Source organism: Aythya marila, assembly GCF_965140915.1.
Source record: "Aythya marila genome assembly, chromosome: 20".
NCBI classification, from domain to species: Eukaryota; Metazoa; Chordata; class Aves; order Anseriformes; family Anatidae; genus Aythya; species Aythya marila.
The window spans coordinates 8823651-8850942 of NC_139061.1; the positions used below are offsets into that span (position 1 = coordinate 8823651).

At 36.7% G+C, this 27292-nt stretch overlaps 1 long non-coding RNA gene across 1 annotated transcript; it reads left to right on the forward strand.

Moving 5' to 3' along the window:
• Positions 1–69: 69 nt before the first annotated feature.
• LOC309885992 lies at positions 70–27188 on the forward strand. The gene is made up of 10 exons (XR_014318879.1): positions 70–555; positions 1326–1366; positions 3833–3880; positions 5083–5142; positions 7235–7399; positions 11855–11980; positions 12457–12523; positions 19616–19673; positions 21894–22035; positions 26638–27188. It is a non-coding gene; the product is annotated as an uncharacterized lncRNA (long non-coding RNA).
• The last annotated feature ends 104 nt before the right edge of the window (positions 27189–27292 follow it).

Genomic DNA, 27292 nt, shown 5'->3' on the forward strand with positions numbered 1-27292 from the left:
TTTTTGTTGAAATGGGTCGGGGGGGCAATAAAAGGGAAGGAGATGAAGGGGCGGCCGTGTGGGCGCCGAAGTCCGGTGCTCACCACAGGGAACCTTGCTGGGGGCAACGGGCTGCGCCTCCCAGGAGACCTGAGGAAAATGCCGCCCTTGTTAGTGCCGCCGTAGCTCGTAGGAATTAAATAGATACATTTTTTTTTCTTTCTTTCAAAATGTGCTCCTGAATAAATTAGTTTGCGGCCAGAAATGGCATCTGTTTCCCTTGGCTCGTACTTTTGCAAGCGTTTAGTTCACAGCTCGCGTTGAAGCTGGTGCCCGGTACCTGAGCGGTTTTGAAAATCAGAACGAAAATAGGGCAACTTGTGGGCTGTGGGGTCAGTAACCCTGGGAGAGGGAGGGACAGGCACTCAGCCATCACACCTCACGAGCAGAAAACTAAGTATTTAGAGGAGCTAAGTGGCCTGCTGTCTAGTAATTCCTGCCATCCCACAGCAAACCTCTTTTGTACTTGAGGACTGAAGCAGCTGAAAACGCTGGACACGGCTCTTTCCACTGGAGGTAGGTTTGAAGGAGGCACCTGCAGCGCTTTTACCTGCCTTTGTGATGTTATTGCTGACCTTCCAATGAATCTGTAGTCAGAATTTGGGGACTGGAAATTTCTGCCCTCCTGTGAGGGAAGGGATTAGCTTTTGCGTTTCACTTGGGCTGCAGATGATGTGTTGGAATCAAAATAAAGCCAAACTGGGGCTAGTTACGACAAATATGCTGAAGTGCTAAATAAGCCTCCTGTTCCTGTAGGCCCTCTGAATTAAGGAGACCTTTTAATTTGTACAGAATGATTATCTAAGTACTTCTCAGGAGCAGCAACAATGTAGGTTTCAGATGCTCAGCTGGAAGCACTCTGAGAATTACATGGCTGTATCTCCATCTTATGCTATAAGCCTGTAACAGTACTGTTATATTTTTATGATGCCCTACCTGTGTTATGCTTATGTTCACTCTCTTCGCTCACTAGGTCATTCTCATAGTGTTTGGGTTATGAAAGACAATGTGGTCTATCTTAACTTAATTGTCATATCAGGAAGAACAATTATAAATCTTATTTTTAAGTAGTATTTAATGGCTGGAAATTATGCATGCCTTCTGTACATGCTTTGAAAGTGTATAAATATAGAAAGCCTGGTTCAGCTGTTCCTTTTTTGTAATTATAAAATGCATTAAATTGCGAATGTAGTTTAATTTGAAATTTTTCTAAACTTTCTTACACGCACTTGAAGTACGAAAATAATTAATAGCAAATGATTAATCAGTAGTGTTTGCTCATGCAGGTCACTTGCTGATTTATCTCCAATTCACAACTCATTAGAAGGTATGTAGCTCTTCAGTGATGTTGTTATTTAACAGGTATCTTTTCATGATGCTATTAATGACATCTGGATTTAGTCACTCCTTAAAAACAAGATAGACTTCATAGATTATTAACATAAATTTTGAATCCTCTTCCCATGGGTATTGCATGTGTTGGGTTATGTAATGCTTAATTATAAATCTACCAATCCGTATTTTTGACTCGCCTCCTAGAATGCCCATAAATCTCACACACGGAGACAAATAGCTGTCTAGGCATGTTTTCAGGTGGGGAAAGAAGACAGTCTGGAAGCACACAGATATAAGTAGCCCCAGACTTTCCCATCCTCCTAGGTACAGGTAGTACTTCCTTAGTTGATGGTATCAGCAGATTTCGTCAGTTTATACCTACTTTTCCCATCATTGTTAATAAATTCATGAAACAATATTGGAACAAACACTGGTCCTCGTGGAACTCTGCTGGTGCTGCCCTGGCAGCATACTACTTACCTTTTAAACAGTTGCTCTGTACTAAAAGTTACCTAGTTTTATGCATAAAAATTTTAGAAGAAAGTATTTTGCATCCTAATTCCTGATGGAGCTCTACAAAGCTTCCCTCTTAGAACAGATTAGGGGATTACAATCTTAATCTTAATTTTTCTACTTAATATATTTTAATGTAACTATTTTTCGAAAAGGTGAGGAAGGAACTACGGTCCTTTAAAGTTCGGTGTACAGCATACATTTTTGGTGAAATTAGTAGGAACTGATCTCAGATGCATGGAAAGAAATTGTAGTTAATGATATGGTAAAAATTTGTTTCCTTGCTAGAGTATGTAAAATAGCAGAATGTCCTGAATATTCAGAGGCTTTTATTGGTTGACTTCATTTTTCACAAAATGTTACATGAGTATGGAAGATGTGTAAAATTAAGGGGGTTTAGTTTACACTGTTTGGAGGATTTGAAAATCTTAGCAGGAGGCTCAAATGATCTTTACAATTTGAATCCTTCCTGAGCTTCAGGTGCTCAATCCCTGTAAAAACTGGCTGCTGCAATTATACAACCTTCACTTCAATTTGAATTTTGAGCACGGGAAAACAGTTCCTGCGCTCCTGTATGTAAAGCACTTCAGAATAGAGACCAGTTCTGAAAACCCATCACTTGAGTGATTGCAGAGGATTCTGAATTTCGCTGTTGAAGTTTGATTATGTAGGCTTTTTCCAACAGACTTCTGAGGAATTTTAACCAGACATTTTTATAAAGCAGTGACATCATCTTATTCCCTGAGGTTTCCAGAAATCTGACTAGCCCTCTGTGTACAGCAACATGCTGAATTCTGTTAAATCATTCTGTACTGAGAGTAATTCCACTGAAATGGTGTCATATAATTGCTTTAGGACTGGTGAATCAGATCCCAGAGTCTTGGGTTTTGTGTATAGATAGAGCCTTGAATGAAACCTAGACAGTAGAACCACAAAGGGCAGTTGTAATTTTTGCTCACTGCACAGGAGGGTGCTCAGCCTCTGTCTTTATCCGCAAGAAAGAGCGATTCCCATGGTCATTAGACTGAAGTGGAGAAGCTGTCATCTGGACTGGTCTTTTCTTGTGGTGACATTGAAGGGTCTGTTAAATACAATTACTCAAAAAATATTCAGCTGTTAAGGAATTTAGAAGGTGAACGTTAATTGCTGCTTTGAGAGCTGCTTACAAAGGTATTTAGGTCAGAAGACGAACTATAATGATCATCCTGTGTGTAAGGCATCGGTATTTTCTAATGGGTGTGTTTAAAGGTGCCAGAGTTTTCAATAGAATCTTTGAAGTTTCTCAAAATTATTATTTTTTCCAATCTGTCTAATGTGGTAATCTGAATGTGTGAACCCTTGTGTGAATAGTTCTATTGAATAATGACTTCTCATGTAAGTAAAACCCTGCTCTGTGTGGGTTTACTAGGAAGGGATTTGTTTAATTTGTTTTTGATCTATAGTATCTGCTTACAGTTATATCCTTAATTATTCTTCATATTCCTTGGTAGAAATTAGCATATTTAAGGTTCAAAAGACAAGTGAATGTTCTAACGTGTCATATGATAGAAATATTTAAAAGTTATATTGGATTATTAATCTAGGTTAATCTGTGTGGGTTTATGGTGGGAAAGGCTTTGGAGGGGGTCTGTGACACATTGATGGGAGTGAACGCTGTGTTTTTGAGGCTGTTCATACCTCAGGATGACGTATTGCTTCCTGTAGGTCCTTATGTAACTGGTCTGTGTATGTTCCCATAGGGTGGCAGTCCTTAACTCACAGGGGAAAAAAGTCTGCTTTTCTTTTGAATTATTAAGATTGTCTGCCATAAATTTTCATATGTAACCAAGTATAACAGAAATGATATGAGAAATTCTATTCTGGTATTAGTTACCACTATGTAAGTAAGAAAAATGTTGGTTTAAGAGTGGCTGAAAATTGACTAACTTTCTGTTTACCTTTTTAGAGATCAGTTAAACAGAGGTCTTGGAAGCTGTTACCCGCTCAGACTTTAGTGAGTGAGTTAACACATTCTGTCTGTTTGAAAACAATTCATTAAACCCCCATCTTGTACAATGCTAAAATATTCTGGCCCTCTGAATGCATATCTGTTGCTAAGGTAAAACAGTTATGTTTTTAAGAAGCGTTGTCATTGTAGAAAGATTTCCAGGTATTTCTTTTTCAGAACTTTCGGAATAAATACAAATACAGAATATAGTAGGCAAGATCTTATTTGTTGTGTTGAATGGGATTTGTCCCATTAACGTCAGCACCTAAATATTTGCTTCGGTTCAGTCAATATTTACCTCGCTGGTCAATAAAGCTTGTTTTGCACTTCACAAAGTTAATATTTGCTTGCTGTTTTTAGTTTGGTGACAATATACAAAATCTCTGTTTCTAACAATACAAAAGGTGTTTTTACTGCTTTTTGAACAAAAAAGATTTTATATTAACAGTTGTGTTAGTTTATTAGGAAGTGTTACCCACAAGTAAAGCCATGTTCATCAAATAATAAGATTAACTAGATTATGTGTATGACATCTTACAAACATAAAAGGATATTTTTGGGGAAAAAAAAAGGTAAAATGGCTAACTGTTATTGAATTAAAACATAATTGTATAGAGCTGTAAAATAGAAATTGCACATTGGTTACTTTTATACTTGTTTTGTGCCAGTCAAGTTCTCTCATAAAGGAAAAAGTGCCATTATCAATTAACTGATGGTTTAGTATTTTTTTTTTTTTTTTTTTTAAGTTTCTTGCATAAAATAGAATAACTAGACTGAAGGAGAACCTCAGAAACAGCATGTAGATTTTTGGCTCATAGAAAAGTCGTTGGGAGTTAAATTTTGGTAAATCATTGACATGTCCTAAGCAAATCCTTGTCATCAATATCCAGTGCATAATTTCTTGCATATTGTAGCTTTCCACAAAAGAACCCTAGGACACTAGTGTGGTTTGGTTTTTGTTTTCTTTTTTCTTTGTCTTTTTTCTTCCCTTCCCTTTTTAAGTGTTGTAAGTTTGGACTTCATGCTCAAATATATTAAAAGAAGAAAAAGAAACAAGTAGGGAAAAAACTTCATAGTTATTTATGATATTTTGCATGATGCTATTGCTCTCATATTTGCTTCTCTTAAAATTTTTAATTTATCCTGAGAAGTGTTTCTGAAGGTTCTTATCTGACAGCTGGTGAGCACTGTTTTGTTCTTTACTCCAGAACACTCGGACTACGTTCAGATGCTCTGCTCAATTTTCCTTGATTTTGTCGGAATAACAGGTAAAATGGAATATGCAAAGAGCAAGTAAAATATTTTCAGATGTGTAGCAGTAGCTTCTGGAGAAACTTGTCTGTGCTTTCAGCAGTCTGATCTATCTCTGGTAATTTTTAGGACTTAATCCTTTGAGAGTATGTGATTAGTATACATAAGTGAGTAGGCGCATTAGAGTCAAGGAACTCCTTGTCCATGAAGTTATTTGCATGAGGGTGTTGGGTCAAGGAAGGCCCTCTTTACCTCAGCTTTAAATAAAAATAAAAATACTTGCTTTGCCATTAGGAAATCCTTATGCTAATGCCCACACATAGCTCACCCTGTTCTGATTTCATTGATAAAACTGGTTTAGCTCAAGAGGAGATATTGATGTTTATATAATGCACACAATTATGGTTGTTCATTACATAATTTCTTATGATACGCATCACATAGAAACTCCTGCCTGTAGTTTTCTCATCCTTGCCCTTGTTTAAATCAGTGGTTGACTGTAACAGCAATGAGCACGCTTCCAGGCGTTCATGTGGCCAGTAGCATAGTATGCCATGGTAATGCTGCAGCTCATGGAAAGTGAAAAATTAGTAACTGAATTATGCAAAACACAGGATTACTTGTTGCTGAATTTACAGTTATCATGTGCCCCTAGTTACTACAAAATCGGGTATAGACTTCAACAGCTTGGTGAAGAGGCAGCACATTTCTGAACTGAATGCTGCAGATGAAACTGGCACGGGTTATGCCAGCAAATTTTCAGTAAAGTCAAAGGAAGGATAGAAATCAGATGCACAGGGGAGGAGAAAATGTGTAGATGACCTTTGGATCCTTACAGCTGACTACTCCAAGTTTCCAAATGTGACACTTAATTTCCACAGAAGAATTTTTCCCTTGTGCCTTTCGTATTTGTATCATTGTTGGCTACATGGTTATTTTGTAGTGGTTTAGTTATAGTATAATTGAATATGTGGTAGCACACACTCTTTGACTTTCAACCTGCTAGGGGCTTTGTCTGCAACATATGGTTAAGAGATAGTGCCATCTCCCTGGTATCTGGTCAAAGGAGATAACACTGTTGTTTGTTAAGCAAGTCACATTTGTTATCTTGCTGTAATGTATGCTTTTCTTCCAGTGGCATACTTTAAACCAGTTTTGAGTAGGTAGAAAAAATGCAATATGTTTGCACTTATGTCAAGAAACAACACTAGCATCTTTTTGCAAAGACCTCCAACTCAGTTCCTTGGAGTGGTGATTTTGTGATTTATACAATTTGAGACTAGGGTGAGACTATTTAATTCATTAAATCTTATGGGCTGAGTTTTCAGATGAATTTAAGTGTCTGAACTAAATCATAGCACTCCCATACCACTCAAAACTGTCAAATAAAAATCCATTTATGATAAGCATTGTCGTAATTTAAGGAAATATCCTTCTGTTCTAGCTTACCCAATACTTTTCACCTTTAATAGAATTAATGCAAGACTGCTTACAAGAGAACTTGCTGCTTACCCAAGAACTGCTTACAAGGTGAAACACTGGTGCAGGAATACTGTTACCCATCTTAGGCTCTTATATAACTTATTTCAGAAGATGTTACAATGATTAAGCACGTAAGCTTGCTTGACTCCAAGTGTGATGTTGTCTCCCCTGTTTTCACTAGAAAATGACTGTCTTGCCCATCAGTTTCGGCCAGCTGTGTGCTCATAGATCAAAAGTACAAACAAAATGCTGAAGGCCATTTGGGCTCTAGCACCTTAACAGACTTATTTTTGTTGATATGGCAACTGAAGCACCAAGGTTTAAGTGAAAATTGTAGGACTTGATTGCCTGAGGTTAGGTAAGAAATACTGAGATAAGTAAATATGTAAAAAGGCTCCTTTTTGAGTGATACAGAAAGCCCTTGTAACTTGGAGACCTGTGCTTGTCTGCGGAAAAGATTTCCTAATATGTGTAAATAAGGATCTGGATGTGTAACTTCAGGCATTCAAACTCAAAAAGTTTGGTCTACTACTCTGTTTCTCCTTTTGATGCCGAGTACATCACACCATGCTGCTTGGGTGTTTGTATTTGTTTGTTTTTAAATTATCATGGTTATATTTTTGACAGTAGCTTTGTAGAAGAGAAGACCAAATGGAGATGTCAACTGTGTGAGCAGGGACAAGGAACATATGGTTGGGTATATTCAGACCAACAAAAGATTCTTTTCAGCCCAGTGAGAGGGGAAAGAAAGCTACAGAGAACAGCAGCATCAGGAAAGGCGGATGGATATAGGTAAATGAACCTATAAATTTAGCATGCTACAGCTCTGTTAGAACTCCAGCTGTGAAATAACAGATGCCCAAAGCTTTTGCCAGTGTGTGTGGATTAGGGCACATACTTCTCCAGACTTCCCGGTCAGGCATCCCATCTTGCACAACTTCACATCTCTGTACAGAGGGTATTGCTCTGTGCCTCTTGTCAGAAAGAGCCTGCAGAATGTCTTCTGCACAGTCTTCAGTGAGGCTAACGCTATGTTCAGTGCTGATGGAAAAACTAGTTCAAGGCTTGCAGAAGAGTTGGCATATTTGTTGAAATTTCTTAAATGCATCACAGTGATAACAGCATTTTTCTTGTGTATATTTCGGTGTGCAACAGAACATCCTTTTTCTTCCTAATGTAAAAGAAAATATGAAGCACTGCAACAAAATAATACCTGCAGATCATGCCCAGGGTCACTCGGATATCCATCTAACTTTTTATGGTACATTCAGAGAAAGATGTGATAGCAGATAAAGGACATGAACCAGTGAAACTGTGGTCAATGGAAATGGTGTATATATTTCATTGTTTATATCCTGACACTGTAATTGTTCTCTATCACTCTATAATTGCCACAATGTTAAAATATAATTGTAAAATGCTTTAGTCTTTCATTCATATTTTGAAACTTTATACAAGTCACATAATCGTCTATGTACAGAACTGTTTGTCTGTGACTGTTTAACAGGTACGCATAATTCATGTCTATTCTTTTTAAGTAAGTTTCTGTTGAATTTAACCAAGTTTACCATTTTTCAGCCTCCAATGCTGCAGTGAAAATGTACTTCCTTAAATCTAGTTTGCTTGCAGACAGAGGCTGACACAGTAGATTTAGTACAGCTGCAGTATTAATGTTCAAAACTCCCATGCTGCACAGTTTTCCCAAATGCTACATAAAAATGCTGTGCAGTTTCTCACTCCAAGGCTGCTCTATTAGGGCATTAACTGACTGTATGCCTCCGGTTTGGTTAATGTGTTCATTTATGTACAGTGCAGCTTTGCACACTCACCCGAATTACTATCTATTGCAAAATAATGATGGTGAAATTTGTAATTTTATCCAATATTGGGTTAACATTAATTTTTCGAACTGGGAAAAAACATTAATTTTTTAAACCTGGGAAAGGACTGGCCAAGTGGAAGATGCAGAACCACAGAAGAGTTGCTAGAGAATAACTGGTTATACATTGTACTTATACATGTTTTTAACTAGCTATAAGAAAATATAACTGAGAAAGTTTCTGGAAGTATAAAGGAAGCAGCATGGATTTACATATGTACTGTAGTAGTGGGAGGTGAGGGAAATGCTCACGTATCTGGGTCAGTGCTTTTATTGTCCCCTATCACAGCGTAGAGTTTTGTTAACTTGGTTTCAGAAGGGCAGCTTTCCCACGTTTTTGGTAGCTTTTTGAGGCGGGTGTAAGGGTTTCAGCATGGACTGGATATAGCAAGTTCTTGGAGATAGGTTTGTAAATCATATTTCAAAAGGTGATGGAGGGAAACATGGGTGTCTTTGAAGGCCTCAACTATAGGGCCTTGCTGTTTGGGATGTTGAGTTTCTGGTCAAGAACAAAACAGACAAAAACAGATTTCAGTCTTTGATCTTTCCTTCTGCTCATATACGATAGGACTGTATGCTTTCACAGTTTGATAGCAATCTAGTCTCTTCATCATTTAATCCTTAAAGGCAATGAATAGCTTCTGTGCTCATTTACTTTTACCAAATTTGAGAGCAGTCCGTTACACTGAACAAAGCATTTGAATTCAGGCTTCAAGTTAAACTGTTTGCATGCAAGCTGTGCACCTTACAGGCTGGATTTTGTTTGGGAAGTGTTCAGAAATGTAAATCATTGGGTTTGTGGAGTAGATGAATTTTCAGAGCTCCACAACAGCTAAATAACGGTAGGAGGATTACAGCCTCCTCCATTTCTTTTCATGTCAAAATAATTTCTATTATTTTATCTTCTAAATAAATATTTCCTCAACTTTATTTTACCTAGGTCCTTTTTAGCAACCAACTGTATTTTTTGACCCCATCAGCTTTTGTTTTTCTGTCCAGGTTTGGAAATCACTTCACCACATTTCATTCAGCCTCTGGTGGTCCCCCGTGTCCAGATAAATCTCAGCTGGATTCCTTGTGGGCTCGGAGGTGGAGGCTACAGAGCTGTGCAGCATCCTTGCTGGTGTTGCTGTTGGGTCTCCCGCAGGGAATGCAGTGTCCCACAGCCAGCAGAGCCCCAGAGGAGGAAGTAGCACAGACATTCTTCATAAAGCAGAGAAAATAGGTGCAGGCAAATATTTTAAATCGAACTATAATGAAATTATTGTTTATGGCCTAGCTCCTACCTTACATCCAGAATCTGTCATTTAGGTGATTGGGCCAGCAGGTGGCAAATATAATTGAATTCAAGAAAATAAATAAGGAAGTAGGCTGGGGACTGGTTGCTAAAAAGATGACATCTAGTTTACTAATTAGGAGGATTTATGGCATGCTGCACATAAAAATAGATGATTATTGATAGCTCATCTTGATCGTGGAAGTTACCATTTCCTATATGCAGCGTTGCTGCAGCAGTGTGATGTGCTTACAGCATGCACAGGGAGGCTGACCTCGTGTTAAGCCACCTGCCATGGGCTGCAGTGCCTTGGAAGCTGCGAGGGCAGGGGCTGTGGGCTGTGCTGCCGCGGCTGCCTTGCTCCTGGTGTTCAGACGTGGCCTTGAGTACTCACAGGTTGCACTTCTTCCTCTAACATAGAGGTGGAGAACAGAAAGAATTCTTTCTGGTTCTGTGTTAGCAATAACCTGAAACAAGCCAACAGACCCGCTGCACTGGATGCTGTTATTGTTGTCTGGGATCTTTATGAAAGGCTGCGCAAAAATATTGTTACTAATTTAGAGAGGAGGCAGTGAAAGATAGGGTGTGTTATATCTGTCTTTGAATAGGGAGGAAGAGAAAGGGGGTTGGACTTCTTTTTAATTAATTGAAAGAGAATGTGTAAAGATGATAAGACAATAGGAAAGTAAGATGGAGATTGCTTCTGAAATTCCCTTGTATCTAAGTAGCAATCTGAAGGTATTTTAAGCGGAAATCAGAAATGGATATTAAAGCATTTGTCAGTGGAGGCTGCTGAAATGGAACTCAACTCTCTTTCTCTGTAGTGAAGATAACTGCCATGTAGGTCAATATCACCTCATTAAAGTTGTTTTAATGTTCAAGGCTATATCCGTTACTGGTAAGCCCATCGTGGCACCTACGTATGGATCACACATTTCCCTATGCCCTTATCTAACTCATTTTCTGTACTACATTTTGGAATAATTTGAATATGAAGAATATCAGGAAAACAGAATTGTTTTGTTCTAAATGGAGAGCTCGGGCTGAACTATTCCCCACAAAAAGTAACAAACATCCAGACTGAATTACCATGGAGGAGATTGCAGCAGAGATTGTAAATATTATTTTGAGAGATGTAGATTTCCTTCTGAAAGGAAAGAGCATTAAGGGATATATCGAATATGTAGAAGGGGAGTAATAATAAAAAGAAGATAAGGTAAATTTGGCTAGCCAGCCTTTTTTGCTATTTCATGTCTAACATTCATATAGGAGATCTAGCAGTTGCATCGAGCTGAGGTGAGTTTAGTCTTATGTGCCTGGTAAAATGGAGTTGGTTCACAAGGATCTGCTCCTTTCTCTACTGTCACCTAATATTTCTCTTACAATATCTGCACATCACTTCTACCAACCAAACATTTTTTAAAACAATTTGGAGAAAAATAAATAGAAGTTTGAACATAAATATTTTTGTATTCATTTTCCTGCATTCACTTGTTCAATAGTTTCTTTACTGCCTCTACTTTCAAATAATTTGTGGTGATAAATGCAATGCTGAAGTAAGCTGTGCAGTGAATTAAAATTAGATGGAAAGAGATTAGTTTATTTTAGTATTTCAAAGAGGTGTGATGTAAACCTTTCTTATGCCCAGCAACAAATAAATTAATGGACGAGGAGTCAGAAAACCTTGCACTTCAGTGTTGAGGCAGGTGCTCATTCCAAGTTATGGAATAAGGCGGTACTTTTGGACAGAAAACTTGCACTCTGCCTTTGACAGAGCTCCTCCGAGCAGGGTCTCGCAATGCCCCAGGAGACAGGATTTTAATTGATTTGATGGGAAACAAAAGGTCTAGAGACGTCTTGATCTACTTGCCGTTACTCAGTTGCTAAGAACTAATTTGTCTCATGAACAATCCAACGTTGTATAAAAATTATTTTATTTAAGATTTAATTGCAAAATGATTCAGACTTTGTGTATTGTATATGTGAGTAAAAAAAAATCTAGACTTTAATATTTGTGCTACCTGTTTTATATGTTTGTGTTTAATGCAACTGAAGGATATTGGGTAAAATGTCTTAGTTTGACTCATTAAAGGAACTGCCAACATGCATTTCCCCGAGTTACCTCAGCAGTGGAGAGGAGAGGATGAATTCCAAATGCATCATCCAGACTTCACAAGTCTGCAGAAATCTCCAAAGTGAACTTCTCCATCTGCGTTAGGTAGTAAATATCGCTCTACTTTTGCCGCATGCAAATGCCTGCATATGTGCACTCATTCTCTGTATTTTATCCATATGTTCTCTGTAATGTTCTCTGGAATCTGTAGGTCTTTGTCTAGTTGTATGTATGCATGTGCTTTCTGGCCTGAAGTCACTAAACGCTAAGAATAATTGGGTGTACGTAAAATATCCAAGTTTGAACACGTGCACAAGGTACAGGAAAAAATCACAGTTATTTTTCATTTTGAAACAGTATAAATAATGAATGATGCCTGAGCAAACAGCAATTGCTTCTTGCAATTTAGTTTTGTAATTTCGTTTTGTTTCAGTTTACCGTGTTAGCTACTATGTGGCCCTTGGAAATTGATCAAGGGATAAGAATGTAATAATAAATACAGAATGACGATCCAGCTTCTTTTCATTACCTGGCTACTTTCTAACTCTATTGATGAAGTAAATGTCTTTATTTGCATTCAGGTATAAATATTCCTTATTCTCAAACTGAATACAGTGTAATAAGTCAAGGTTGCAATTGTTATTAATGGTGAGTACTATTTTCCAGCATTCAGATGTTAATCAGTATAAACTTTTATGTTAATTATGATGCTAATTATCAGTATATATATATTTTTGTATTTTAGCAGCATTTCTTAGTGATGGTGGTGGGACTACAAAGTCCATGTTAGTAAGAGCAGCTGCCAGTTATCTTTCTGTTTGTCTGTTCCTTGTTCAGCGTGTATGTGCTTAGTGGAGCCTTCGTAGGCTCTGACTGTGTGGATGAATTGCCATGCATTATGGCATGGGTTAAGAGTATGGTAGGCACAGGCAATTGATGTGATCCCCCCACTGGAAGTGATGTTGTAAAGCCTGTCTGTTGCATCAGAGAAGCTCCTGTTACTTTGAATCTTTCCTTGCATCACAAAGTCATAGTTCAGCCTTTATTCCTCTATCACTTTCTCATCCTTTGTTGGTGGCTGTAACTCTGTAAATTGCTTTATCTGGCAAACAGCATTCCCAGTCAAAATGGATGACATAATTCTCTTCTGTTTCCTTGAATATACAGAAGTTTACTCTGCTATGGCAGAGAATTGTCTGTATTTACAGTAGTGCATGGATCTATTTAAGTAGTGGGAAATGTTTTTGCATTTCTGGTGTCCCGCATGGTTGGCAAAAATTGGCAGCTGCAATTATAGTCCTCCTTTGTTCCTTAGTTGTAGTGCAGGTGCAGAACTTACCTTCTGTCTAACCATCCTCCAGGGCAGAATAAGTTTTGCATCTGAACATCACTAATTCACTAAATGGTTAGGGAGAGTATTTAGCTCATAATTACATAATTCCTCCCCAAAATCTAAGTATTTGTGTGTTCACCCATCCTGAAGTGACAAAAGGCAGGAGAGAGGGGAAGAGGAAGGAAGGGAGACTTTGCTTGCCCAAATCTGCACTTCAAAAGTAATGATGAAGAAAACAACCCTTGTCTGGTTCTCAAAACCAAGGCACCAGCATAGCTGCCTGGTGATGATTTTTAGCAAGCATAGTGGATATTGTTCACAGTTCTCTGCTTTAGCAGTATTTAGGCTTTGTTGTTCAATTTGTCCAGGGATCCACTGGCGTCATCCTCATCATGGGAGAGCATTTCCCCTTCTAAAGAGTTTCTGTGGGATCTCTTTCCACAGCGCGCACACAAATTGTGTTGTACCTTTCAGCTGGGTCCTATAAATTAAAGACTCCTGGTATAGCAAAAATGCATTTTCTTCGTTGTAGTTTTGCATTGTGTACCCGTGAAGAGTCCTCCTGGACTTAGTTCTAAAGGAATAATTATACTACTTAAATATTAATCATTAAAGTTCTTCCTTTATTGTTAAACCAATTTTTAAGTAGGGCAAAACTGATTTACAGTTTATGGCCTTGCATTCCAGAATTGCTGGTGTTGCATCTGATGCCCTGTTTCAGCAATATTGGCACTGCCAGAAGGCTCAGAAGTGTAGATTCTAATCAAAAACTTTGAGATATACTTCAGTTAAGTGATGAATTAATCTTTCCTTATGAACTTCCAGGCTGTTATAAAAGGAGAGTGGCTGCAGCTTCCTTTGAATCAATTCAGAAGCGTGCTTTTGTCAGTATATGATTTCAATATAATGAAATTGAAAGTTGTGTGTCTTTTTCTCACAGATTGTTATTTAATCACTATATATTAGCTTTCATTGCCCTTTTGATATATTTAATCTCATAAACTTCTCATTGAATGGATTGAATTTACCATTATGTTGTTACTTTTTATGAATAGAATAAATCAATATCGGATACATTGGCTTGTACTGAATTGTTTATTTTAAGGGGTGTTTAAACTTTACCAAAAGGGGAAAAAAACAAAGTTATCTCCAGGAATGGGAGGTCTGATGCCCAGTGTTCCACTGTAAAACTCATTATTTGGTAACACCTTGAGAAACAGCCTGCTTCAACTATATGCTGGAAGTGCTCCACATATTATCCAGAGATACTAGGCTAATAAATTTTCCTAATGTTATTTGAAATGTAATATGTTTTGAAGTAGTCCCAATATATATAGCATTTAAATACTTAAAAGTTGTTTTATTATTGTAATAGAAAGCTTTCATTTCATTATTAGGGAAATATTTGAGAATAACAACAATACTTTTTTCACTAAATCAACTGTCCGTAATGTCTGCCAAATATCTCCTTATATATTCTAAAACCTAGTCTGTCTCATTCAAAAATTGAATACTAGCAGATCAATGAGAGCTGCCTTCTAAAATGTATTGCTCAGTTCTTAATATTTATGATATCCACCAAACTTGAAAACATCTGTTCTGCAGAGAAGCAGCTATTAAAATACACTTAACCAGGGAGAACTGTCTCTTAATTCAGACAGAACTTTGCTTGGTAGCCTTGCAGCCGTGATTTCAAGAAAACGATTAATGTGTTCTTTTGACTGTAAGAAACGAGTAATTTATTTCACTTAAAGGCTGTACTCCTCGAATAATCTGTACAAACTGTCTGACTTCATCTATGAATTTGAAGCAGAGTGTTTAAAAAAATACCATTGGGTTAATTTTGTCATTGAATTTTAAGGATGCTGTTTCTTGCTTTTTTGTTCATTTGTTTTATATATGATGTTTATTATTATTAATCAAGCAAATTTCCACATAGACAATTGCAAAATTATTTATAAAAACTTGGGGATTCTTGGAACAGTGTAATCATGTAATAACAGCTCATGATTTCTCAGGCTCTGTGCTTGATGGAGATATTTTGTTTGGATTCAGTGTTGCTTCTGCAGTCTTTTCCTCACCAATTATGTATGCATCTTTATTATTGTATTAAGTAGCTAATTAAGTCTGGTCAGGTTAACCTTTCTTGATGATTATAAGTAGGCATCTCATCCACTGAAAAAGCTAATCATTTTGGGTGGAACATCTTGTTCTTGTTTGAATAATTATCTTTGTTTACATTCACACAGCATTAATCACTTGAACCAGACATCTTTTGGAAAAAGAAAAAAAGGGGGTGTGCCCATAGCAGGTTTTCAAATGACATATGCATAAGTTATAAAGGAGGCTGCGTTTTCCTCCCTTCTTCTCTATCAGGAAAATAGGAAGACATTTTGAGTTCATAATCCAGAATAAAAGCTGTGTTTTCAAAGTACACAAAGAACTGCAGTTTCTTTTCAAATAACTTTTAATAGCAAGTCCTCCAGGCTGATCAGCTAAATTGAAGTCTTGTTTCCTTGGTGAAAATTCTTTAGCAGTAGCATTGCAATGTTTTCCTGGTACAGTGTTTTTTTTCATTCTTTTCAGTTCTTACTGTTATTATCTTATAACTCTATTTGTCTTTCTTCTGTGGCCTTTTTTAAAATTTATTTTTATGCTAGTGAAATCTTCTTTTTCCCTGTCCTTCTTTGTTTTGATCCTTTCTGCTAATCCTTCTGCCCTAAAGTCTGTCTTTTTTTGCTATGGATAGGTCTTGCCTAGGTACAATGATTGCCTGATCACTCATGGGAGGAGCACATCCCTAACAAATGCTCCAAATGTTGTAGCTTCTGTCATCAAGGTTGGGAAGACCAAAAGGAGAGACTGCAAAGCAACCTTCTAGCAGTACTTCTATGCTCCTTCCACCTTGCATCTGAAGACTTTTGTTCAGATCATGAAACACGTTGGTGTTTATAAATTATTACTTCCCAGGGACAAAATTCTGGCATTCCAGGAGATCTGTTAGCTAAATGCTGTGATGCCTAGGGGTCAAATAGGATGCTAGGAATAATCAGAAAAGAGAGAGGGGGAAAAAAAAGCACACACAACATTTTGATACCATGATAAATACACCATATATCTGCATCTTGAGTACTGTGTGTGTTGAAAAGGATACGTTAAAACAGCAAAAGCTGTAGAGAAGAGCAACAAGCGCAATCAAAGATGGCAGATAAAGAGACCGAACCATATTCACATGTGTTTCCACCTAGAAAAGGCCTTGAAGTCATTTAAAGCTATAACTTTTATGCTATTCATTTTCTGATTAAAATTGTCTCCTGTAAGTGATTTTATGATATATATAAATATGATGGTTATCAGTCTTCACGGTTAAAATAAGGCTTTTGTCTTTGGAGAGAGGAAGGCTGTACATGCAAATTCAGATTCCTAATGCATTTCCACTAACTCTGCCCTTATGTTCTGCCAGAAGAAGGAAACTGCGTGTTTCATATCTTCTTTTTTATCTATCTATCTATCTATCTATCTATCTATCTATCTATCTATCTATCTATCTATCTTCTGTTCTTCCTTGATTGTCACTTTATTTCTTGTATTCTTATATTTCTTGTTCTTTTACTTTTCTGTGGGTACATTCATGGCTGCCTTTTTCTCTTCCATTTGTTTACTTTGCCTTGAACTTTCTCCCAAGCCCTTCAATTTTCCTTTTCTTAGACTTGAATATACTCATGGAGTAATCATATTTCTCCATTTCTACTTCCTTTCTTCTGTTAATTCAGTATTCATATTTTCCCTTTCCTAATTTCACCGTTTCTTTTCTCAGCATCTGTTGTTATCTGTCTTTCTCTATACTTCCCTGCCCTTTTCTCAGTGTATTGTATTTTAGCTCAGAGGGAGAGACTAGAAGAAGGCCTTGAACTTTTTCTTAGTAATGCAGAACTGGGTGGAAACTACCTTAAAATCAAGGGGGAAAGGGTATCTCATAACTGATCTGTGGCATGAGATGACTGAGAGAAAATAAAGTCCTGCTTAGCAAATTTAACTTCCTCTAAAAATTCAGGCTCCATCCTTCAGCTGGAAAGAAAAGAATATAGCGGGTGTTACAAGCTGTTAAAATTTGAGACTGAGGAGGGGAAATAGGCTGAAGTTATTCTATGAATTGTTCATTTCTTTGTGGGAGGCTGTTAAAATAAAGCAACAATATAAAAGATGAATTATATACAATTTAATGTAAAGCTGTTTGATGTCATTATGATATTTCTTCCTTGATTGTCTCACATTTGTGTACTTTTAAAAAGTTTTACATTTTTGTTTTTTTCTGAACATTATGAAAATTGTACTGAGAGGAGTAAATTCATTTGCATAAAATTGACTGCAAAGAGCAATTAGTCCTTCATTAATATGCAAATTTGGTCCAGTGCAAATTCATCTATATATGAGGCTTAAATATGCAAGTCAGTCTTGCTGTGCGAGAAACCCAGATGCTTTTATTTACTTTGAAATTGAGGGATTTGGTTAATGATGTTGTTGACAGGAAAACTTGAATAAATTTGATGATCACCATCTTTCATATTAGACGAAGCCCACGGAAAAAAATTACCAAGTAAAATACCAATTTTATTTGGTAATTTCCTATTACCAATCTAGTAATAAAATGTAAGATACAAAGTAATAGAGTTAGATTTCCTAATGTAGTTATCCTGAGACTTAAACTGTTCCCCAAAGATAGAACCATTTTTCTTAAACTTTGTTTTTCCAGAGGGTAAAGACATCTACATAAGCTGTATGAATAACATACTGCCTGGAGATTTAATATTGGAAAGTTAGCTCTGTTGCTTGGTTCATTTGGAGAGAGTATATAGGCCTGGGAATTAAAAAGCAGGGGCTCTGGAAACAACTGTCATCATCGTCTTCCATTAATGATCTGTGTAAGTCTTCTCAAGGTTTGGTGCTGGGGCCTTTGCTCTGAAACCGCGGAGCCAGACTGGAAGTTGTCTGAACCCACAGCCAGTTATGTTTGGCTCACCTAAGCTCATTAATAAACATCTTTTCATACAACTTTAAGTCTTTACAGCCGTTAGTAATACAACCTTCACACTGCTATCACTCAACGTGGACAGGCTCTGAAAAGCAGGATTTTTCCTTGCCCGCAGACCTAAGATGTGGTGCGTCTGGCTCTTGTCCTCCCCAGCGTGCTGTGGTCCTTCTGGCACACCCAGGATTTCCATGGTTTTGTCCCTTACAGACACAGCAGTCTTCACTCTGAGTCGTGCAGCCAGGGTTCCCTTTGCAGTTGTCAGTATTGCTTCATTTGCAAGGAGAGTGTGCCATGAACATTTCCTCCGGCTTTTCTTCCCTTTTCTTTCTCCATAGTTCTCTCAGGCCTATATTTAGCTTTGGCATAAGCAACCTGGTCTTTGACTTTGGTCATGCACATTTGTGCCAGGACTAAATCTGGGCTTCTGTCTTGCCTGTGTGGCACACTGGCGCTTTTAAAATAACAGAGAAATGTAGTTTAAATGGACTAGACTCAGGCAATTTATAAAGCTCTAGTTGTAACTACCCGAGGACAAGTTAATAGATTATGCTGTTTGATTCCTCCGACTTCTTGGCACAGCTGTTTGGGATATAAATCCTCGCAGTGGTGAACGGTTAGTTTCCAAATCTTTAATGTGCTATACTCGGCAAAAAGTTCATAGAATGATGTTGAGGGAAGAAAAAATGTAATGAGATATTAAAATTGATGTGCATGCTCACCACATGCTGTATTCTTGCAGGTGAATCTAAAAGCAGGAAAACAGACAGGATGGAGTATTCAGGGGATCTATCAGACTACTAAAGGCTCTGGTTATCTTACAAGGGAACCTCTTCTTTCTTCCCATCACAATAAGGCATTGATAGCTGTCAGAATCATAGAAGGTATATTTGCAGGAGGTAATAGTCCAGGAGATGACAAATTGATTAAAAGGTGAAGTTTAAAAATGTGATGTCTTCTGAAATGTATTAATTTTTTTTTAAATCCCTGCCTTTGAGAACCTATAGTAGCTGGACAGTTTCTAGTACTGTTTAGGAACCTCCACAACAATCTTGGCTTTTTGGTCTAGCTCTCAAAAGGAGGAAAATATTAATTTTGAGGGTTTCAAAATGCATAAACAATAGGTATCTCAGCACAACCTGAGGTTGTCTCCTATCAGCTTTATAATCTTTATATTCTAGATAAATAAACACTTCAGTCTTGGAGTTTATTAGTCCAAAATATATTTATTACCTCATAAATTCAAACCCCTTCCAGTTAACATCTAATTAAACTGCAGTAGTGTGCAAGCTGTCTTAGGGGACATATTAATAATGAAATTATGTTGTGAAACAGTAATTACATGCTTTGTACATTCTTTTCCTTACTTTTTTTTCAGAATCTATGTGATGAGTGGGGCACACAGTGCTCCATTGTTTTGAGCTCCTCCAAACTCTGTAAGTATCCAAGTATAAGCAGATTTTTTTCCTCTTAGTTAAACGGAGAGAAAAGTTCGTGCATTTTTGCACTTGGGAAAGGGAAGGACCAATGCCACTGGCTAGGCACAGTTATGAAACATGATTGTGCAAGTAATTTCAGCTCATGTTTTCTCCTTAGTCTTTGAGGATATTACTCACAGGAATAAAACCTACTTACAAGATTTTTTTAAGGCAGTTCTTAACTGCAGTTGCCAAAATGTGAAGAAGACGACCACTTTATTTGCAAGAGAATATTCACTTACTGAACTTCACTGTTATGTAGATTTGAAAAAAGGCAAATGGTCTTAAAGCCTTTCTCAGGAGAGAGATTTACTTACATTTTTTTTTCAGTGGTAAGTGTACTTACTGTATTCTAATTTATATGTGTTTTTGGTTTTATCTGTGCTTGTGCTTTATCAAGGTTGTCTTTCCATCTTCTCGGAATACACTGATGATTGTGTACTGACACCATTTCCTTGCTAAGTTTTCCTCACTTACTGCAGAATAAGGTATTCTGAATCCCAGCTAATGTGCACTTCTACAATGAAAATGATTGCACAAGAGGCAAAACAGTTTGCACATACCTTCCATGTGTTCTTTAAGTACCCCTTTTATCTCTCTAGTTCAAGTACATCTGTTGAGTAATAATATGAGCATGTGACACAGCATTCTTGTTGACATAGGCTCTTGCTCTACCTGACAGAAGCAGGTTTTCATTCTCTGTTGTCCTTCCAGATACTGTAATGCAGAAGTTTGTTTTTTCAGGATCCATATGTAAAGTGGAACGTCCTGCTCTACAGCACCGTATTGTCTTGTAATTTTTACAGCTTTCTGGTTGTTTCATTGCAGGTACTGCTACTCTGCAGTTATCTGCATTTACGGGAAGGGCACTTTCCATCAATTTCTTCACTGAATCTTTTAAGTCTTTATGGCATGAGGAGTGTTTTGCCTTCTCCCTAGTTTTATGCTACGCAAAGTTCTACAGGGTCTGCAACGTTATTGGAATTGCATTGCAAAGTTACGCTTTGGTGAAATACGATAACATTCAGACTGTACCTAGTACTTTACAAACAACAATGAATCTTCCAGGAGGTTAGTCTTTTAAAGAAGACTTTTTTTTTTTTTTTTTTTTTTTTTAACTAAGCATGGTAGAGCTTTTGATACATGAAGAAGTAGAACCCAGGTTTGTATTGGTTGGATCATAAAGTTCTAATTTATCTTTAACATGGCATTAAGTAGTGGTGATAGGATTCAACCTCCAGCTAGTACTCCAACCCTATGTCTACTTTGCAGTTGCAACTTAACATTTCACTTGCCTTTTGCAGGCATTCTGGGACCAGCTTCAACATCTGGACTCTTTTATATTTCATTTTAGAGTCCTGCAAGACTGCTGCAAACAGAACAGTCCATTGTGTTTGAAAGCAGATAGTATTTCTAGTACTTAATGCTTTCTAAACCCAGTTGGTTTTGGGTATCTAACAAGAGTGACTCAAGGCTTTAGCTCCTGAGTGTATGAAAGCTTAGGGCTTCAGAGGAACGATGGGCATCTATCTTATTAAGCAATTGTTACAGCACTTTCCCTTCTGACCTGGTGATGGGTAGTTGCCCTTTCTGAGACAAATAAGAGTGAATTAGCCATCAAACAAAATAACATAAGTACAGTTATTACTTTTTCTGGCTTGTTATTGTAAAGCTTTAGGCTTGATATTTCTTGAACATACTTTCTTATTACTATTATTATTTCTCTGGATTTATTAGTGGTTAGTCAAAACCTGATACTTTCAGAACTTTTGGCAGTCTTATGTTTCTTGTGGCTATTGATGTGAAAAGGTAGTCCCCATGGCTGCAAAAGTGCAGAATGGCTAAAGGTGGTGTCTGGCTGATGCTATCACACCAAAGTGTATGCCACTGGTGTCTAATTTGAAAATTTGAAAACTTGAAAATTAGATGCTTTTCTAACATACTTCCTGATGTGAGTAAATTCATTACACAATACTCCCAGAGAGAGAGATGCTTGTTGTCAAGCAGTTCTATCAGATGAAACATACGGAAGAGTAATATTAAAGTCTAAAATTATTTTAGCTAATTTATAGGTGGGAAATCTGAAGATGAATTCTGGGAATGAAGGGAAAGGAAAAGGCATTTTTTTGTTTTTCTTGATTGTTTTTTCTCGTTCTTCTTCTCCTCTATATTTTGCAGGAATTGTTTTAACTCTGCAAGCTCTCAGTTTATGAAACATATTATGGCTGAAGATATAAAGAAGACATTAAAGCTTTTGCCCACTTACAGCTATTACTCTGGAGACAAACACAACTAAGAAGACAAATGTTATGAGCTACCTGTAAGTTCTGGTTCACATAACAGATAAGGAGTCAGAGATACTTCCGAACTCACAAATAAAATTTATTCTCAGTATAATGATTGAGCTCATTATCTGCTGCTCTTCCTAAATGTGAGGGAAGGAGTGAGATGCCCATATATTCTATATATAAACAGCTGTCATGTTTTCTGCATTCTTGTATTTGCTTAAAAAGTCATGGGTAACCAATTTAATTTGATGTGCAAAATATAATGCATGGATGAATTCTGATACATATCGCTTGCCATATCTGTGCTGTTATGAGAAGCAAAAACGTCCAGAAAAGAAATAGCAGTGAAAATCTTCCTGATAATTTTCTCATCAGTTTTTCTCCAAGAACTGTAGGCGGATTCTACAGACGTGTTTCCCCCCACCCTGAATGACAGGTTCTGTATGTCAGTTATTTTCTCACTGTCTTTCTTCCTGTGTTAGAAATCAAACCTATTTATCACTTCAGATGTGATCACTTCAGATCACTTCCCTGTAACCTCAATTATGAGAAGCTAATCTGAAACATTTACTTTTCTTTTTTTTTTTTTTTTTTTTAAATAATTTAAATAACAGGCAAGAACCAGCAGCATAGAAGCATAGACAGATGTTATTGTAACAGAGGCTAGTGTTTTATAAGTAATAGCCTGGGTGTAATAAGACTTGTGGTCTTAATTAACTCGTACAATGTTTTTCAACACAACTAAAGTAAATAATTTAAAAATCTAATTTACTTGTCCACACACTATCAGCTTACTTTTTGCCTTACTTATTTTGGGTGACAAAAACCAAGCCAATTCTGCTTAGATTTCAGAGAATTTCTGACAGGGTAGTGTATCTATAGTTATAGCAAAAAGGGAAGTTTGCATGCTTAAGGAGGATGAGTGATAATTCTGATTAGGTGGAAAAAGAATTGGTCTGTGCAGTTTGATCTAATTCTGTGTTAGCGTATTCCTTTCTTGGAAATCTCTGTTTTTGCCAGAATATCCATCAGCATCACATAGAGTAACAAAATTTTGTTGTAATATTTCAGATAGTTGGTGCATCTTTTTTTTTTTTTTTTTTTTTTCTGGAAAGAAACAGCTGGATATTTTCTGTCATAATGTGACCAGTCCACCTCTGTTGTTGTCACTTTAATTGCTGTGGCTGTTTTTTTAAGTCCTCTACAGAAGGTCTTTGTAGTGACAAGTGAACAGTTTACGCTTCATAAGCAAACATAAAGAAAGCTGCTGCTAATTGGAGAGGGAGTAATGCAGTTATGATTCCGTCAACATTTAAGTTACATTGTTGAAGGACACATTTTGGTTGTGTTTATGTTGCCACATAAAGTTTTATTCAGGGTGAATTTGGTGGAGAAGATTTTGTAACAAAAAATACTAATTCTAGGATTGAAGGGGAGGGAGAGGAACAGAAGTTAAATTTTCTGACTCACATAAGTAATATTAAAAATCAGCATTATATTATTCTTTATTATAACTCTAATTATTATTATATTCTTATATATTGTTATATTCTTCTGTGCATGTTCTATCTGTAGACCTACCAGCTCTAAAAGTCTGGAGGAGCCTATTTTAAATCTTCTTTTTCCTAAATTACATTTCCATGGAATACTTGGCTATAGATGAATAATTCCGCAGTTACATGCCCCAATTTATTTCTTCTTAATGCATTTTTTTTTTCTATTTGCATCTTTTTTCTCAGGTGTCAGAATTTCTGGAGCCTCATTTTGAATAGTTTTATGAGGACCAAAGGTGCTTCCTTTTCCAGGTCTTTGGCTAGCTTGTCTTGTTTTATCAGATACATTTTTTTTTTTTCACATCTAAATGGGGAAATCACCGTTATTTACAGGAGAAGAATCATAGAGCTGACAGGGGTTCCCCCCGCAAAGCACTCTCTGTGTAATTGCTGAAGACATTCCAAGCCACTCTAACGAAGTGCACTGTCTGCCAGTCATTATGCTCTTCTTGGAAGACCATCTGTTGCATTTCAAATATGTAAAGGTCTGCTTTTATTTTTTGCACCAAACAAATCAGTTTCTTTATCTGACATGGTATAACTTGTGAATATGGACTAAAGGTAGTTTCAGTTGCAAAGTACAGGATGTTCTCTTCTGTTGCATTGTGAATGAAAGGTAGTCATTCTGCATCTCCGAATTCAAAAGACAAACATTCTGACTAAACTAACTTCAGTGCTTTTGAATTATTTCAATTTCTTTGGCAACAAATTATCAATAACAACAACAAAAAAGTCTGAAATAGATTTTCTCTTAGCTCAGCCATAAGCATTTTGTAAGATTTTTGCTTCTGGCAAATGAACCTGTCCATTGTAGTGGTATCCAGACTTGATATATACTAACATTTGAATTAAAATGATTTAATTTAACTAAATTCAATAGTTAGGTTATTTTTATCAGACACTGGTAAGTCAAAGAAACTTTCAGTGTTTTTTGGTAAATAATAGATTTTGAAGCTTGAAGTGCTAGGATCTTTCTTTTGACAAGCAGACGTCCCTTACAAGGATGTAATATTTGGTTGTAGAATACTTGATTTAAATGAATTAACTAGAATCCCTTCCGTGAGTAAAAGATGCAAGATCAGACATGCAGTGATTATTTGTTTTATTTTTTCCTGGTGCAGATTTAAAGAGTATGTATAGTCATTCATCTCAGATTGGAGACAATAAGCGTAGTATTTTCACAGCAGTGAAGTTCTGTTCAGAGCTTTTCAAGCAGAGAAATACATAAAAATTTCTGTCTGATTAGGGAGTGGGCCTATCTTTTTCTCTTTCCATTCTCCTTACTGCATAGTATCTAATGTTCTGGTCAGAAGTAATAATATGTTAGATCTTGAATGTCGGTAGCCTCAGAGATTCTGACAAGACTATTCATGTGCATTCATACATCTTAACCAAAGCTGACACTAAAGAGAGTAAGAATTCTCATATTCCTCTTTTTTTATTGCCATGCGTTAAACTCAAATCTTCTCTTAGAGGCCTCTGCTAAAAATGACATATTCATCATTTGAAAAAAAGCATTTTTGCAATATCTAAACAAAGCAGCCAAACATCAATATAGCACAGAGCGGAGTCTCCTGTGAAAACTCTCAGTGCAAATCTAAATTATGTTTTACACTACAATTATGGACAACTTACAAATGTTATAAGATTTGTGAGTATGTGACTAATGAGAAATAAACAGTCCCCCTAATCTTATCTCCTGCGGGAGTTTCGCCATTGTCACTTTTAATTAAAAAGTAACTGGTCTCCTAATTTCTTGAAACTATATGGCATGTCCTTATAGGAATACTTGGATTCCAGTAACTTGAGCTAGTTGTTTTCCGAGAAACACACATTGTGTAAAGATTCTGCTGTACCTTTTTCTCTAGACACAGTTATATATGTACTTGTAGCATCATGTTTGGGTAACTTAGCAAGGATCTCATCATATTGTTAAAGCCTGATAGACGTTTCTTTACAGCAATGATATTTTTAATCTTCTTTTTAAAATTGTTTAGTAGTAGTGCCTAATGCAGACTAGGTGGCTCTGGGCATCCAGCCATTTTTAGGTAGTTTAATTTGTTAAAAATTGTCTTTCTTCCCACCCAAGTCCCCTTGAAACCATTTGCAGAAGAGAACTGTTGAACAGTTGCCAATAATAAGTCCTGCTGAGACCGCTGTATCCTCCTGATAGAACTCTCTGTGCCAACTGGAGACTGGCTGGCATGAGTTTGAACTCTATACTACTTGATGTATTTGCTTCACATGGACCAATTACAGTAATTACCACCTCAGTAGCTGAAGTTTAAGCATTCAGTCTGCACTTCATACCTCAGGTTGTTGGCAATATGTTCAATCCTATAATCTCAATTTTCTTTGAACTAATTAAGTAGAAAATAAATACTGTGAAAAACTAGGAGAGAGTCTGAATGGAAATCAGAGGATAAATAATGTCATTGTTTTTCATGTTGCTATTGTCCTTAAGCTGCATTTCTTTCTTTTTAGTCTTTACTTCTAAAAGGTAGCATTTTCTTTTTAAGTTTGTCCACAGAGAGATTCACTAGGAGATGCTGTAGACCATTGACTTTTCATATTCAACAGGGGAGTCTCTTTCAGTGTGAATGAAAAAGCAATACAAACAAGAAGAGATTAGAAATGCAAACTATATATAAAATCCTGCTTTTTATTTTGTTGTTTTTCAAATAACATTCTTGTCAAAATAAATACATATGACTAAAGGGAAAAACTATCCATCCCTTGCTACTTTGGGATATATATTTCAGTGTGACTATATATATAAGAGTGTAAGGATTTAATACCAGGTTGAGTGACTACAGCGTTAACTGCCCAGTTCCCAACAATTCCATTGGTTTAAATCTGATGCAATGCTGATCATCTCACCCCCGCCCCCACTATCGTTCTTTCCAAAACACTAGTTAATTTTTAAATTGGAACAGTAGCTTTTTTTTTTTAATGGCAAAGTTTATATTACAGAAAGATTAACCTAAGAATGAGCACAAACTCGCTTGACTATATCATTCGTAATATGAATGCACCGCACAATGTATATACTAAAATTTATATTAAATTTTCTTCATGCAGTTCGCCTCTAGGGAGAAGAAGAGGGAAGGAAAAGGCTACATGTGACAGATGCTAATTATGCAGCTTAATGCACTTCTGGAAGTTGCAGAGATGAGAACTATGTAAGAACCTATCTGAAAAATAGAAAGCATATTTTCAATAACATTTTTTCCTTTTTTTTTTTTTTTTTTTTAATTTGCCTCCTCCCTCTTTTTTTAAGGAGGCTTTATTTCTCAAATAGCATGTACTGTAGGCAAAGGGCAAGCTATGTCTCAAGTCCAAAATTTTCCATAAATGCATATGACTGTTATCTGGTGTGTCTTTAATGTTATTTAGTGCCGCACGTGTAATTAGGAAAGCTGGTGACTTGAAGGTTCTGTAACTCAGATATGACACAGGAAGGGAATGACTCTTAAAACAAATCTCTGGTTGATTTGTTAGTTTTGTTTCCTCTTTCATCAGTGTTTTCCTCATTCATCATGCTGTATTTATGTTTACTGGAGAAATTATGTTCTGTGCTTGACTGTGCTGAGGTCCTGCATAGGTATTTATTGTGATTAATATGTAAGTATTAATGAACCGGATCTCAAAATGCACTTTACAAATAGGTAAAATGAGACCTAGAAGCTGGGTTCCTCAAAACTGTGAAGTGAATCGGTGCCAAAACCTGTGTTAC